This window comes from Schistocerca serialis, chromosome 7, assembly GCF_023864345.2.
Source record: "Schistocerca serialis cubense isolate TAMUIC-IGC-003099 chromosome 7, iqSchSeri2.2, whole genome shotgun sequence".
Lineage (NCBI taxonomy): Eukaryota > Metazoa > Arthropoda > Insecta > Orthoptera > Acrididae > Schistocerca > Schistocerca serialis.
The window spans coordinates 448483861-448499184 of NC_064644.1; positions in this window are offsets into that span (position 1 = coordinate 448483861).

Consider the following 15324-nt stretch of genomic DNA (forward strand, 5'->3'; position numbering starts at 1 on the left):
ATAAAATCAGTTTATTACGGTATATTGATAATTTTTACTGATGGACCGCCTGACAGCAACTGAATAAAACACAATTTTAGGGCCATACGCGTTTCGCCTTTACTTTCTGCAAGGCATCACCAGTGGCCTGAAATATGTACATATGTTAGCTATTTAATTTACATTTTTATCTCTGTGCCCATAGGTTATAAACAGTTATGGTGGTCGGTATTTCCTATTAACTAGTAATGTTTCGAACTGTACTTACAGATTGCATGGACAATTTTTTACATATTACGCTACTGTTGCATTTTTGGTGTTGTTCTTCTTCTTATGAAAGCCAATTTGCGTTTCTATCCCACATTGCACAGCACTATGAACTGAACGCTTGTTTCAATGCAATATTTTGGTTTCTGTTGCCGACTGTCAAATGTTTTTCCCAAAGATCGAATGTTATTGCCAGACTTTCGAGTGCAGTTATTGAAGTGCCTGTGATCTGTTCGTGTATGCATTTGTGTGTGCGTTTGTGTGAGTACGTGCGTGTGTGTGTTTTGGTGTGATATAATTTTTTGTGCTGTGTGTGTGTGTGTGAGTGTGTGTATTTTTGAGTATTATAATTTTTTTTGTGTGTGTGCTGTGTGTGTGTGTGTGTGTGTGTGTGCGTTTGTGTGTGTGTGCCCAGATGGTGTGGGGAAGAGTTTTTTTTTTGTTTTATGTTATCATTTCCTTTATTAAATGTAGTAGGGAGCCTGTGCTGATGTGTGTTTGTTCATTTATCACATGTTTGTTTTCTGTTATGGCTTTCTGGATGTGGAAGTTTTCTTGCGTTTGTATAAGATGTTTGCTTATTCTCATTATTTTCATTTCTTGTTCCATGTTTGTAGAACTGTTTATAACCTATAGGCACAGTGACAAAAATGTAAATTAAATAGCTATCATGTGTACATATTCAAGGCCACTAATGATGCCTTGCAGAAAATAAAGGCGAAACGCGTATGACACTAAATTGTGTTTTATTCAGTTGCGGTCAGACGGTCCATCAGTAAAAATTGTCGATATACCGTAATATTTCAGGCAACTGAGAAAGACAGGACTAAAAAAGTTTAAGGTGTCAAAATCAGTTTATATCTAAGATGGCTCATCTGTGGGAGTTGCCACTCTCATGCTTACAATGTGATCGAAATTGGATATGTAACACCATGGAATAACTGTATTTGCAAAACAGGGTTTTCGAGGTCTAGTTCTCGTAGGAATAATTATTTTATTTATCACTTTTGCGTCGGTCATTAATGTGTTATTGCCCCCTTTGGCCAACACCAGTAATGGGTTGCATATGGACGTTAAGTTGGTTTGATTATTTCCCAGTTTTACATTTTTTGAATTCCTTTGAAATAGCTGAGCTCTTTGACCGCGGAATAGTGTCGGAGGGGTACCAAATGGTTCATTTCATATCACATTTATGTTAAAATTGTCACCTTTATTACACCTGGTTTTTCCTAGGATACTTCAATACATTGTGGTAAGACCTTCTCAGATGTGCGCAACGATTTTCAGTCGAATAATTTGATTCTGGCCTATTATTAGTAATCTTTGTTTCTAAACTGAAATCAATATTTACCATGTCCAAATTCTGTTTTCACGAACTCAGTCACCACCTCACAACCATTAATTGTGAATTTCCTTTTTTGCCTAGAGAGGTCTATTCCACTTGATTCTCCCATAGAGAATGAAAACCGATTAGAAGGTCTATAGCCAATGTTTTAGAAGAAACATTTTGTGAATTTTCGTAGAATACTGTCGTATAGTATTTCCACCATTAAGACGACGGTCGTATGGGCACTTCCTGAAAACCGATATTTATAAAAAATTACTTAGCAAAACTCTATCTACCGCATGTCTATGAGAAAACAACTATAAACTAGGCTGCAGATTTGTAAGAGATTCTATTAAACATAACATAAGCAGTCTTTCTGAAGAAGGTATAAGCTTTCTTTCATCAGCATCCACCGACGAGATTCTCACAGCTTAAGCATGCCGGATTTTTAACATTATACGTCTTTTTTTCTCTCGACTCAGTTTAATATCTAGTCATTCCCATGAACGAAAACACACAGTTGTGTGAATTTACATGAAATAGTCACACATAAATTTCTTACAGCGACATCAAACGGTCACCAATTACAGCATAAAATGTTTTAAGCTACCAAATATGTGTAGTGGCGTATGTAATTTGTCCAGTGATCTGATGATACGAATTATAATAACTCTGAGTGCAAATGCAAAAGAAATTAATGTTAGTCCTTGAATAGAACTCGTATCGGATTTACAGGTACAATCGTCACTAATTTAAAGAATAGTCGAATGTAATGATAGCTAGCTTACACCAGATAGGGTACTAACATACGATACACTGTAGACATTAACTTACCTTTCAAGTCAGTGTTAAATCATTTTCTGGGGATTCTGAATTATTCCGTATATACGGATTATGGAACTAGATACTGCAACTCAAGAGTACTCTTCGCGAACACGTTGTTGCACAATATAACTACACAAGCGTAACTTTCTCTTTATCGGATCAGCATACGTTAGAGATTTACGTCAGAGAGAGCCTTAATGAGAGGTAGATGTTAGTAGCAAGGTTTTTCTACTACTTTTCGATAAGGAGCGAGAGAAACTGATAACAAAAAAACTTAACTTTGTGTTCTGCCCTTCGACAGGTGTCTTGTCATGGGGGGGAGCCTCGTCGGAGAGGTCCACAGTATGAGCGACTAGGGAAGTGATTCCAGTTGTGGTCACTGGCAGCTGTGGCCGAGCAGTTCTAGGCGCTTCAGCCCGGAACCGCGCAGCTGCTACGGTCGCAGATTCGAATCCTGCCTTGGGCATGGATGTGTGTGATATCCTTAGGTTAGTTAGGTTTAAGGGGCTCCGGAACGCCCTATACTTGCAATGTTAAAATAACGCTTATAAATTACATCTTTCCTCACAAAGTATTTGAGGTAGGAAGTTGAACTTTTCACAGATTATTTGTTGGAATATGGGCTACAACTTAACACAGGGACTTTACAAAATTTTGGTTCAGTTATTAAAGATGATTTAGTTTCAATTGTAATGAAAATTCACAACATTTTTTTGCAATTTTTTATTTATATATTCAAAAATATACAGTTTTTTGGAAAAAGGCTGTGTTAAATTATGCAGAAGGTACTGTGTAACATTTACTGAAAGTTTGAAACAAATATGTTCAGAAGATCCTTAGAAAACATGTTATTAGTATGAGAAAATAAAAGTTTTGGGAACCGAGCGACAAAGATTGGATTAGCTTTTTAGTGCATTCCAGGTCCATAGGATGGATTATCTTCATCCTCTGCAAACTCCTCCTCCAGCTTCCTCTTGTTCCTCCTCCTGTTTACTCTTGCTTGTATTTCTAGACTCTTTACAGCCCTGTCTGCAGCCCGAAGGCATTCCTTGTCCAAAGCAAGCATCGCTCGTTGTTGTGTTCGTAGATTTTGCTACCATTTTCTTCAGTTGCAGTTACTGCAACACTGTTCCAAAAGGTGGTCATGTATGAACATTTATCACATTTCAGTTGTATTTCACTTGCAAGTCCTACGTGCTCTATTATGGAGAGTTCCAGACCAACTTCACTACAATGAATATATCTTACACAGTTTTAAAAAATTCCTTTGAGAACCGACATATCAAATACTTCATTCACATCCGATTCGCCCATAAAACATTCATAGTTTTCACTCATTGAACCAAGCTTCTTCTGTGAAGTATTTTCTTTCCCACTTTGACTGCTATGAGAAGGTATACTTGAGAGGTTAGGTTCACTCACTTGGTTATCGTCTTTATTGTTTACAGTAATAACACATACCTTTGGCTTTCCAACATTTCTCCTTTTCTTAAAAGCCTTCAGAGGATTTCTAATAACTTTACTTTTACTCATTATTATATTTCAACAAAACAGAGACTCAAGAAACAGAATTAATTACAAATATTTTCGAGATAACGACAGAGTAAATAAACATGAAACAATCGAAAATCACACCAGCGATATATATTGAACCATCACAGGTTAGCCACAACACACATTTTATCTCACATCACTAAAATGTACCTGATGAAAACGGACGTTAATAATAATACCATTTGACAGCAGTTTAACAGCGCCACAGTGGATCACGCCCATGTAGAACACATTTCAAAAAAAATTTAAAAATAGTTGTAGTCTTCGGAATTGAATAAATTATATATCTATTAAAAGGTAATAGTCTGCAGATTCAGAAAACGCGAAAAAGTAAAAATTGAACTTTTCATGATTTTGAGCCTTTCCGGAGCCCCTTAAGTAGTTTTACATCTAGGGGACTGATGACCTCAGATGTTAAGTCCCATAGTGTTTAGAGCCATTTGAACTATTTTGAACGATGTATGAATCTTGTCATATATATGAAATCAGGAGGAGGAATACCAGTGGTGGTTGGTCTTTCACTGATGATGATGGCATGATAATGAGGAGAAAACAACACCCAATAACTGATCGGAGAAAATGTCCGACCCAGCCGGGAATCGAACCCAGGCCCCTTTGCGTGACACACCGCCGCGCTGACCTCTCATCTATCGGGGCGCACTGATTACAGAAGTGAGCCCTAAGTTGTCAATACAGTACAGCTACCTCAGATCGTCTGTTCCATGCAAGTAAATGATTTGCCAATCTTTCCCATGTCCAAGTTCCGTTTTCACAAATCAGTCACCACGTCACAACCATTAATTGTGAATTTCCAATTTCCCCTAGAGAGGTCTATCTGAACTGAATTCTCCCACAGACAATCAAAACCAATTAGAAGGTCTGTGGCCAATGCTTTAGAAGAAACGTCTTCTGAATTGTCACAGCACACTACCGTATAATCTTTCCATCATTAAGATGGCCATATGGGCATGTCCTGAATACATTTCAAACTGCACACTTGCAAATGTGACATTATAGAATCCTATAGCAGTGTACTTGATAACTGAGTAGATGATGAATGTAAAACGGCAAGATGAAGGATAACCTTCTTGAAGATTCTCGACAGTTCTAAGCCATTAGTAAATTCTCACTGACTCCGATTATTTTCCAGAGCATATCCGTACTTCACAAAGGTATCACGTCTACACGGTTATATCTCTTATCCGTATTTCCATGGTTTCGAAAGGCTATGATCATTCGTTGATATTTTTTTTTAGTACAGTCTGGGAGTATTAACTTGTTATCCACTTTCGTTGAAATGCAATTTTTGGACAGGATTTTTCACCGCTAACGAATCCATGTCTCTTATGGGAGAATACGTCAAACGGCTTTGAGCGCTACGTGACTTAACCTCTGTGGTCAACAGTCTCCTAGAACTTAGAACTACTTAAACCTAACTAACTTAAGAACATTACACACGTCCATGCCCGAGGCAGGATTCGAATCTGCGACCGTAGCAGTCGCGCGGTTCCGGACTGAGCGCCTAGAACCGTTCGGCCACCGTGGCCGGCGAGAATATCTCAGATGTCACCAATGTTTGTAGACAATGCACTGTTATGATGAATCTAGTGCGAGCAGAATTTGTCAGCAGTGACGTAAAACGATTAATTCTAAGTATATCGAATCAGTATTGCTGCTGTAGTCGTATTTACGAAATGTTCAGAAAGAGTAACACTCAGCATTCTTGTTATGGAAATAGCTATTACAGATGCAATATTTCATAGATATTTGCAGTTCTTCTAATAATTACATTAAAGTTTCCAACCGATAACCAAAATTGCTTGGAAAAGACACAAGTCAAGCACATAACCCTCTCACCTATTTTTCACATACAGAAAATTATGAAAGGTTTTATTACAATCTGACACACCTTGAGCGAGAATCTAGAGAGGTAACGTCCTGAGCAGACGTTGATGGAGCCTGGTAGGGCCCTAAAAGCATGAGGTATTATTATGGTTCTCAGCTCATAGAAATGGCTTGCTGGGAGTTGAAAGCAATTGGCGGTGAGCCAATCCCTTAGTAAGTATTACCAGACAGGTCGACAGCCATACAGGGTAGACAGGGCAGCCCCTCATCAAGACAAGGCTCCAGCAGAACAATGTCATGATACCTGCCGCAGTGCCAGCAGAAGCCTGGGATGGGACAATGGCCTAAAGGAATTCATCTACACAATGTAGTCGTAAATTGGGCATTGTGTGCAGAGCCAGCCATAATATAAATTCACATATTTTTTTGTATGCCGATATTCATGTAGGCCACTGTTTTATTAGATAACTCTGGCATCTGAGAAATGTCTAGAGATAGAATCCTTATTACACCTCATAGCTAGGACCAACAAGCTCCCAGGCAAAGCTGATTTAGATAAGGATCTTCAAGATTGTTCGCTGAATTGCTGATATTTTTTTTTTCCAGAGTTGCAGGTTTCTTAACTCCTGCCCAGGGGCGACATAAGTATGTGCTGTCACGTGGAAAGTGAGATTTTGCGCCTCTAGAGCCTTGTGATTGCCTCAATACGAGGTGAAGACGGTGTCGTTAGTGCACTTTGTTGGAAAACGAAATTTTTTTTCCTGGCGGTGCGAAGCTCACGGGTGCGGGACTTTGGTCTGGTAAACACTTCTAGTCGAAGCTCTGGCATGTGTGGTTGGTACTTGGGTCTTGTCCTGAGACTGACTTCACTTGCGAGTAGTTTAGTCTGGGGAGCCTGTGGTGAAGTTCTTACTGTACCGGCAGTGTGACTTCAAATGTCTCGAACTACTCGTTTGCCGAGGGCACACTTATTCATTTTTGGCTTACCAGGCTTGACGTTTGGTATCCTTGTGCGCTCTATTGTATAAGTGAGCCAAATTAGTCCTTGGTACGACCAGCCGAACGAGTGTGTCACACACTGAAATCTACCGTGATTTCAGGTCTCTGGTAGAGAATAAATTGCGATCCATCTGCCTAATCGCTAGACTGTGACATTTTTGCATTTCTTTCATGGCCTCTATCGATTCAAAGGTGGTGCCCCCACGTCTCACCTCCTCGGCCCCACACATTTCGCCAGCTGAAAGTCACGTGGCCGCAAGAAGTAGACAGGGAAATGTACTGCCGCTCCAGCATTGTCAGGGCGTACAGACCTCAATCGCCACTTGCTCTCAGCAGCACCAATGTAGAGAAACTTCAGTAGATTTGATCAATCAAGGTTTGCTCAGCGTCAGATCTGTTAAGCTTGCGTTATCCTAATTTTTAAGGTCAGAATCACCGATCAGTCGTTCATCTAGTCCTGGAGATGTTAGCGATGGATGGCAGTTTGAGGCTCTCATGCAATTCATGCCAGAGACAGACAGAAAGAGGCAAGAGGCAAAGAGACGGGAGGAAGACACAAATTAGTCATAAGAATGGTCACGGTATAGACGGAGTCAAGAAAGAGGTCGTAGGAATGCAAAAGAGCTAGAGAATGTCAAGAAAACGATAGCAGAAACGTGTGAGGTCTCCGATGCAAAACCAGCGTGATTGTTAGCGCAAGTAGCACGAAAGTACGCATCCGTGGCCAAAGAAGAAGTGAAACTGGCAAGAACTGAGATGTGTAAGACAAAAAAGACACTTGCAACTCTCCAAAACCAAGGCAAAAAAATAATTCAAGAAACGCAGGAAAAAATGATGAGGCTACGAAGCGATTCGAACAGGTAAAAATCAAACAGGCCGAAATCAGCAGACCCGAGTCATCGCCCAACAAAACGAGTTGGCTAAGGACATTCGGCAGGCACATGAGCGGGTCGAGCTATTGCAAATACAATCTCGCCCGGTGGAACGCCATCGAGAGTATTACAGAGGTGAAGAAAACGTGTTGCGACTCTCCGAAGCGCTATATGAGGACACACCCTCGCACATGCTCAAACCCAACAGGAATATGCCCCTGCCGCGGCGAACCGCGTAAGAGAACACTCTCCATCTGTAACACGCTGCATGTCAGAGACCGAGCCCGAAATCAATTGTACACGTCTAAGGAGGTCAGAAATGTTATTATGTGCATCTGCAAACACGAGGGGATACCATAACAGTGCACGAGTATCGCTGGGGCACGGATATATGGAACCACACGTTGCAGACGAGAGGGAAAATCGTACGGCGGATACGTCGGACCTTTCGACCAAAACATTTTCTTCCCCATACACAATTTACAAGTCTACAAGGAGACAGACCAAGCATCACATCGAAAGACCTGGATTGCCAGTAAGATCACGTGCTACCACGATCTTGTCCATTGAAGTACAGGCGCCAGTTTATCTGTGGCTTCTTAGACGTGTCGACTGCAGAACATATGTGCGGAGATAAGGAGAGCTGTCGCTCCTACCAAGAATTTAAGGACGCATTCCTTAGGACATACTGGTCGCAAGACATACAAGAAAGGATAAAACAGGAGATCATCTTAGAAAAGAACTTAGAATGGTCATAACTCCACAGCTCTGTCAAATTCTTCTAATAATTGGTCAAGAAGAACCGACACTTGAATCAACCGTACAGTCCCAAGGAAATTATAAGGCACTGCTACATGAAATTACCTTTATGCTACCAATAACTGCTCAGCGGTAGATACAGCGATTTAATCGAAGCTTTCAAGAGCACGCTGTATGTGAATGAAATTCACAACTCGCGGGAAAGAAGTATAAATAATGACCGTAACTGGCCAGATTCGCCAGAGAGGAGTGACGATGAACGAAAAGGGGGAAAACATCGATCGAATCGAAACCAAAATTCAAACTTTAGTTGGAATAACGAGACATCATGGGAAAACAGAAGAAGACAGGGGAATTATAATCATGCCAACAACAACTACCGACGAAACGGAAACTGGAGAGAGCAATAGAGCTCGAGCCAGGGCCCACAAGATACTAGGGACCTACAGCAACGCAATAGCAGGACATCCAACGATCAAGATCAATGGAATGACCAACGTAACGAATATGTGGAATTGAGGCCTCCTAACCAATCGCAGGGGCCACGCAGAGAAAATTCAAACAGGATTTGATACACAGCAGCTGCGGACTCAACTCAAAGCAATGCCGCAGAAACTATCGGAAAGAGCGATATTAACATGTTAGATTACGAAGATACAAGAGAACTCCTACGGGAAGAGAATGAGATCATGATGCAACTGGATTTACACCCCATCGTTCACATCACAGTCGGAAACGTCAACCTAACCGAGATTATGGACAGTAGAAGCAAAGTGAAGGCGTTATCAGATTCAGCATACAAGAAATGCTCTGGGAATCATTCTTGGCAGGCACTCACGCTGAAGAGAACGAAACTCACCCGCGGTCTGAAAGTGAAGCAGACAGAAGTGCAGTTAGAAACCAGGATTACGTTCAGCTGCCCAGGGCATGCCTTAGAAGCGAACTTTCTGGTCGTCCCTTCTTTGGATTTTGAGATATTTCGCATCAAATCTCTGCCGAATGCTTCAATCTAAACTACGCAGAAAAAAGCGGGCAAGAAAAAAATCAATCGTGGCCCCACTCAAGATGTGGCAACACTCAAGATGTCAAGCAAATTCGACGAGAGGTGCGCGATGCTATTGACTACATGCTATGGAATTTAGTAAACATCCCGACGATGGAAAATGAAGAGCTAGAAGGAATATTAAAGGAAAACGCGGATGTCTTTCTACCGAAAACCGGAGCAATCCGAAATTTCATGTATGCGTTTCGGGTGCGGTAACGCACTAAATTCTTTGTGCCTTCCTACTAAATCTCACACGTCTACAGACAGAACGTTTATCTGGAGATCAAGAGGATGCTTGACGACGACACCATAGAGCCAACGAGCTCCACGTACAACAACCCACTCACAGTGGTTGAGAAGGCTGACTGCTCGATCTGTTTGGTGCTGGATACGTGACAAACCTATACAATCGTTAAGCTAGAGACAGATCGTCTGGAAAAGCTGGAGGAACTCCTGCAAAATTTCCATGGCTTCCATCTCTTGACTTTCGGTCCAGTTTCTCGCAAATTATGCTCCACACAACCTGTAGGAAAACACATCATTCCTTGTTTACGGGAAATGCTATCGATTTTAACGTCTACCAGTCGGGCTAAATGTGTCTTCATCTGTCTTCATCAGAAGACTCGATAACATCTTAAAGGATTCCATTGAGTAAAGGATCACCACCTACGTGAACGACCTTTTGATTGCGGAACCGACATTGAGAGGGCACAATGCGATTCTCAGAGAAATCCTACAGACCTTCAAAGAACGCAACGTAACCGCCAATAGCAATAAAGTCGTGCATAGGAGCCTTACGAGTAAAATTCATTGGGTATATAATTACCGCAGGAGGAATCACACCAGACACAGACAAAACAGAGGCAATTACGAAATTTGCCACTTCAACAACCAAGAAACAACTACGTGGTTTCCTTGCATCGCAAATATCTCTAAACGATTCGTCCATGTGAATAAATTAGCGACATCGCGGCTATGCCATCTCACAGGAAAAAAGACGCCGTGGGAATTGGACGAGGTGGCAGATGATGAATTCCAAAGCCTCAGAACCGCACTGATTAATGCGCCAATTCCTTCGCACCCCACCTGGAGGGGGACTTTTGCACGGCGTCAGACAGCTCCTACTCTGGGATTGCTGTAGTGATTTTCCAACGGTATGAGCAAGGGGGAAAGATGGTCTGGAAACCATGGGTTTTGGAAGCCGAGTTCTCAGCATGTGTGAAAGAACATATTCCGTTACTGAGTTAGATGCTTTGGCGGTTGTTTTCGGTTTCAAGAAATTTAGTTTTCTCCTGTATGGGAGAAAAACAAGAGCATACACCAACCACAAAGCCTTGGAATTCCTACTTACAGCGAAACTTCGAAACAAACGTCTAACGAGATGGGCACTCTTGCTCCAGGGCTACGACTTTTCTATCACACCTACCAGAGAAGGATAACGTCATTACGGATGTGCTGTCACGTTCACCTGTGAGGCTAGTAGCAAGTGAGGCCAACCCACTGGAGGACGAACACTACAGATGTTCTATGTGAAGAAGGCTGCATTTGAGAATTATGTAACCTCGAACCTTAAGGACATCAGGAGCAGAACTAGGATCCAGGTCTATTTGATCTAAAACAGAGAGTGAAAACAAGACAGAATCAAAACTGTGGCAGTTTTACTTGGTACGAAAAGGCATTCTGTTCTTTCGAAGTGAGGGAGGAGGAGTGCCCTGGCGCGTTTGCATTCCAAATGAACTGGTGAACAAGATCATCTGGCACACGCACCTGAGATACGCACATGTTGGACGCAGGAAATGCTACTTAAATTACGCAGACGGTGCCATTTCAGGGATATCGACAGAAGAATCCGGAGGGCTTCGGTCGTCTGCAAAGCGTGTCAGGAGTCAAAGCACGTCCCTGTGGCAACGCAAGCTCCTCTATATCCAATTATCACATCATAGTTGAAGCACCTTGTGGCAACAGATTTAATGGGCCGACTAGTGCGAACAGATAGAGGATACTGCTACATCCTTGTTATAGCAGAGCTGATATGCAAGTATGCCATTTTAACCACACTCATGAAAGCTACTGCGCAGTCAGTATGTAGAGCATTCTGCAAGGATTTCCACACGCAAGTCGGCCATGTCGACCGCATCGTCTCAGAAAATGGATCTCTGTTCTGGTCAGAGAAATGGAAAGAGAGGTTGCGGAAACACAGAATCAACCCCATATTTGCTTACATACGACATCCACAATCGTCGCCAGCAGAGAGAGTGATAAAAAGTCTGGCAAATCTCTGCCTTATTTACTGCGCGAAACGACACGCCACCTGGGGTGTTTTCCTACGTGACTTCCAGAACGTGATGAACGAGTTCTACATCTACATCTACATCCACTCCGCCAGCCACCTGACGGTGTGTGGCGGGGGGTACCTGGAGTACCTCTATCGGTTCTCCCTTCTATTCCAGTCTCGTATTGTTCGTGGAAAGAAGGATTGTCGGTATGCTTCTATGTGGGCTCTATTCTCTCTGATTTTATCCTCATGGTCTCTTCACGAGATATACGTAGGAGGGAGCAATATACTTCTTGACTCTTCGGTGAAGATATGTTCTCGAAACTTTAACAAAAGCCCGTACCGAGCTATTGAGCGTCTCACCTGCAGAGTCTTCCACTGGAGTTTATCCATCATCTTCGTAACGCTTTCGCGATTTCTAAATGATCCTGTAACGAAGCGCGCTGCTCTCCATTGGATCTTCTCTATCTCTTCCATTACCCCTATCTGGTACGGATCCCACACTGCCGAGCAGTATTCAAGCAGTGGGCAAACAAACGTACTGTAACCTGCATCCTTTGTTTTCGAATTTCATTTCCTTAGGATTCTTCCAATGAATCTCAGTCTGGCATCTGCTTTACCAACGATCAACTTTATACGATCATTCCATTTTAAATCAGTCCTAATGCGTACTCCCAGATAATTTATGGAATTAACTGCTTCCAGTTGCTGACCTGCTATTTTGTAGCTAAATGATATGGGATCTATGTTTCTATGTATCCGCAGCACAGTAAACTTGTCTACATTGACATTAATTTGCGTCTATTGGCTTCAGATCCTCCTGCATTTCAGTACAATTTTCCATTGTTACAACCTGTCGATACACCACAACATCATCTGCAAAAAGCCTCAGTGAACTTCCTATGTCATTCACAAGGTCATTTATGTATATTGTGAATAGCGACGGTCCTATGACACTACCCTGCGGCACACCTGAAATCACTTTTACTTCGGAAGACTTCTCTCCATTGAGAATGACATGCTGCGTTCTGTTATCTAGGAACTGTTCAATCCAATCACACAATTGGTCTGATAGTCCATATGCTCTTACTTTGTTCATTAAACGACTGTGGGGAACTGTATCGAACGCCTTGCGGAAGTCAAGAAACACGCCATCTACCTGTGAACCAGTGTCTATGGCCCTCTGAGTCTCGTGGACGAATAGGGCGAGCTGGGTTTCACACGACCGTCTTTTTCGAAACCCATGCTAATCCCTACAGAGTAGATTTCTAGTCTCCAGAAAAGTCATTATACTCGAGCATAATACATGTTCCAAAATTCTACAACTGATCGACGTTAGAGATATCGGTCTATAGTTCTGCACATCTGTTCGACGTCCCTTCTTGAAAACGGGGATGACCTGTGCCCTTTTCCAACCCTTTGGAACGCTACGCTCTTCTAGAGACCTACGGTACACCGCTGCAAGAAGGGAGGCAAGTTCCTTCGCGTATTCTGTGTAAAATCGAACTGGTATCCCATCAGGTCCAGCGGCCTTTCCTCTTTTGAACGATTTCAATTGTTTCTCTATCCCTTTGTCGTCTATTTCGATATCTACCATTTTGTCATCTGTGCGACAATGTAAAGAAGGAACTACGGTGCAGTCTTCCTCTGTGAAACAGCTTTGGAAAAAGACATTTAGTATTTCGGCCTTTAGTCTGTCATCCTCCGTTTCAGTACCATTTTGGTCACAAGGTGTCTGGACATTTTGTTTTGATCCACCTACCGTTTGACATAAGACCAAAGTTTCTTAGGATTTTCTGCCAAGTCAGTACATTTTATCCTCATGGTCTCTTCCCGAGATATACATAGGAGGGAGCAATATACTGCTTGACTCTTCGGTGAAGAGTTCATTGAACGCCTCTCGCACAGCAATCCTCACACTACATTTCGCTTCGCGTAATTTTTGTTTGTCTGCAAGGCTTTGGCTATGTTTACGTTTGCTATGAAGTTCGCTTTGCTTCCGTAGCAGTTTTCTAACTCGGTTGTAGGACCACGGTGGCTCTTTTCCATCTCTTACGATCTTGCTTGGCACATGCTCATCTAACGCGTATTGTACGATGGTTTTGAACTTTGTCCACTGATTCTCAACACTATCCGTACTTGATACAAAACTTTTGTGTTAAGCCGTAAGGTACTCTGTAATCTGCTTTTTGTCACTTTTGCTAAACAGAAAAATCTTCCTACCTTTTTTAATATTTCTGTTTACGGCTGAAGTCATCGATGCAGTAACCGCTTTATGATCGCTGATTCCCTGTTCTGCGTTAACTGTTTCAAATAGTTCGGGTCTCTTTGTCACCAGAAGGTCTAATATGTTATCGCCACGAGTCGGTTATCTGTTTAACTGCTCAATGTAGTTTTCAGATAGAGCACTTCCAAACATTTCACTGGATTCTTTGTCCCTGCCACCCGTTATGAACGGTTGAGCCTCCCAGTCTATATCCGGCGAATTAAAATCTTCTCCCAGAACTATAACACGGTGGGGAAATCTCCTCGAAATATTTTCCAAATTATCCTTCGGGTGCTCAGCCACAACAGCTGCTGAGCCAGGGGGCCTATAGAGACATTCAGTTACCATGTCTGAGCCTGCTTTAACCGTGGCCTTCACCCAAATTACTTCACATTTCGGATCTCTGTCAATTTCCTTCGATACTATTGCACTTCTTATCGCTATAAACACGCCTCCCCCTTCACTGTCCAGACTGTCAGAGTTGCCACACTCTGTCACCAAAAAAGCATCAATAACTGTTCTCAAGAACAGCCAACCCATAGATCCCGTTCGTGAAGTTGTAAATTTTCTACCGAGAGCTCGAGAACAACAAGAAGAAACTGTTGCTATCGCAGTCAGGAGACTGCGTAAGGTAGGAGAGAAACGGAAACACATTTGGGACAGGAAAGCGCTCGCGAGAGAGTGCCGAATTGGCAAAAAAGTGCTCGTTAGAAGTTTCTGTCTATGTAACAAACAAAAACAGCTGTGCCACAAATTCCATCCCATCTACTACGAACCTGTCGATGTCCACAGAATCGCTCACTTGAACTCTCTCGAGCTAAAGACCCTGTAATCAAGGAAATCTCTTGGCGTCCACCATGCCTTTACGTCAAGCCATTCATAAAATTAGTGTACATTAGAGATTTATAGATCAGAGAACGTACAGTATCTAAATAGTGTCCATGGATGAACTGTTTAACGTAACTTAATGTTGATATTATGTTGCTTAGCGTAATTTTCCATTTGTTCTATTTCCGTGTTATTTTGTTTGTTTGTATTTTCCATTAGTTTTCAGCATGGGTCCTCGTTGAACGTGCTCAAATGAGTTCCATATTTGTGACATCTTGACGCCAACATTCACTGGCCGGAGGGAGACTGAATTAAAATTCCGTTGCAAGTTATACCTCATCGGCAATTTGCACTTTTTGTGGCATACAAAACCAGGCATGTTCCAATACTGAGTACTTCAAATAACTGGGTACTCTTATTATTTCTTCGGACCTCACTACTGTTGTCTGATTTCCTCTCCCAGTACTGCAAAGAGATCTGTCG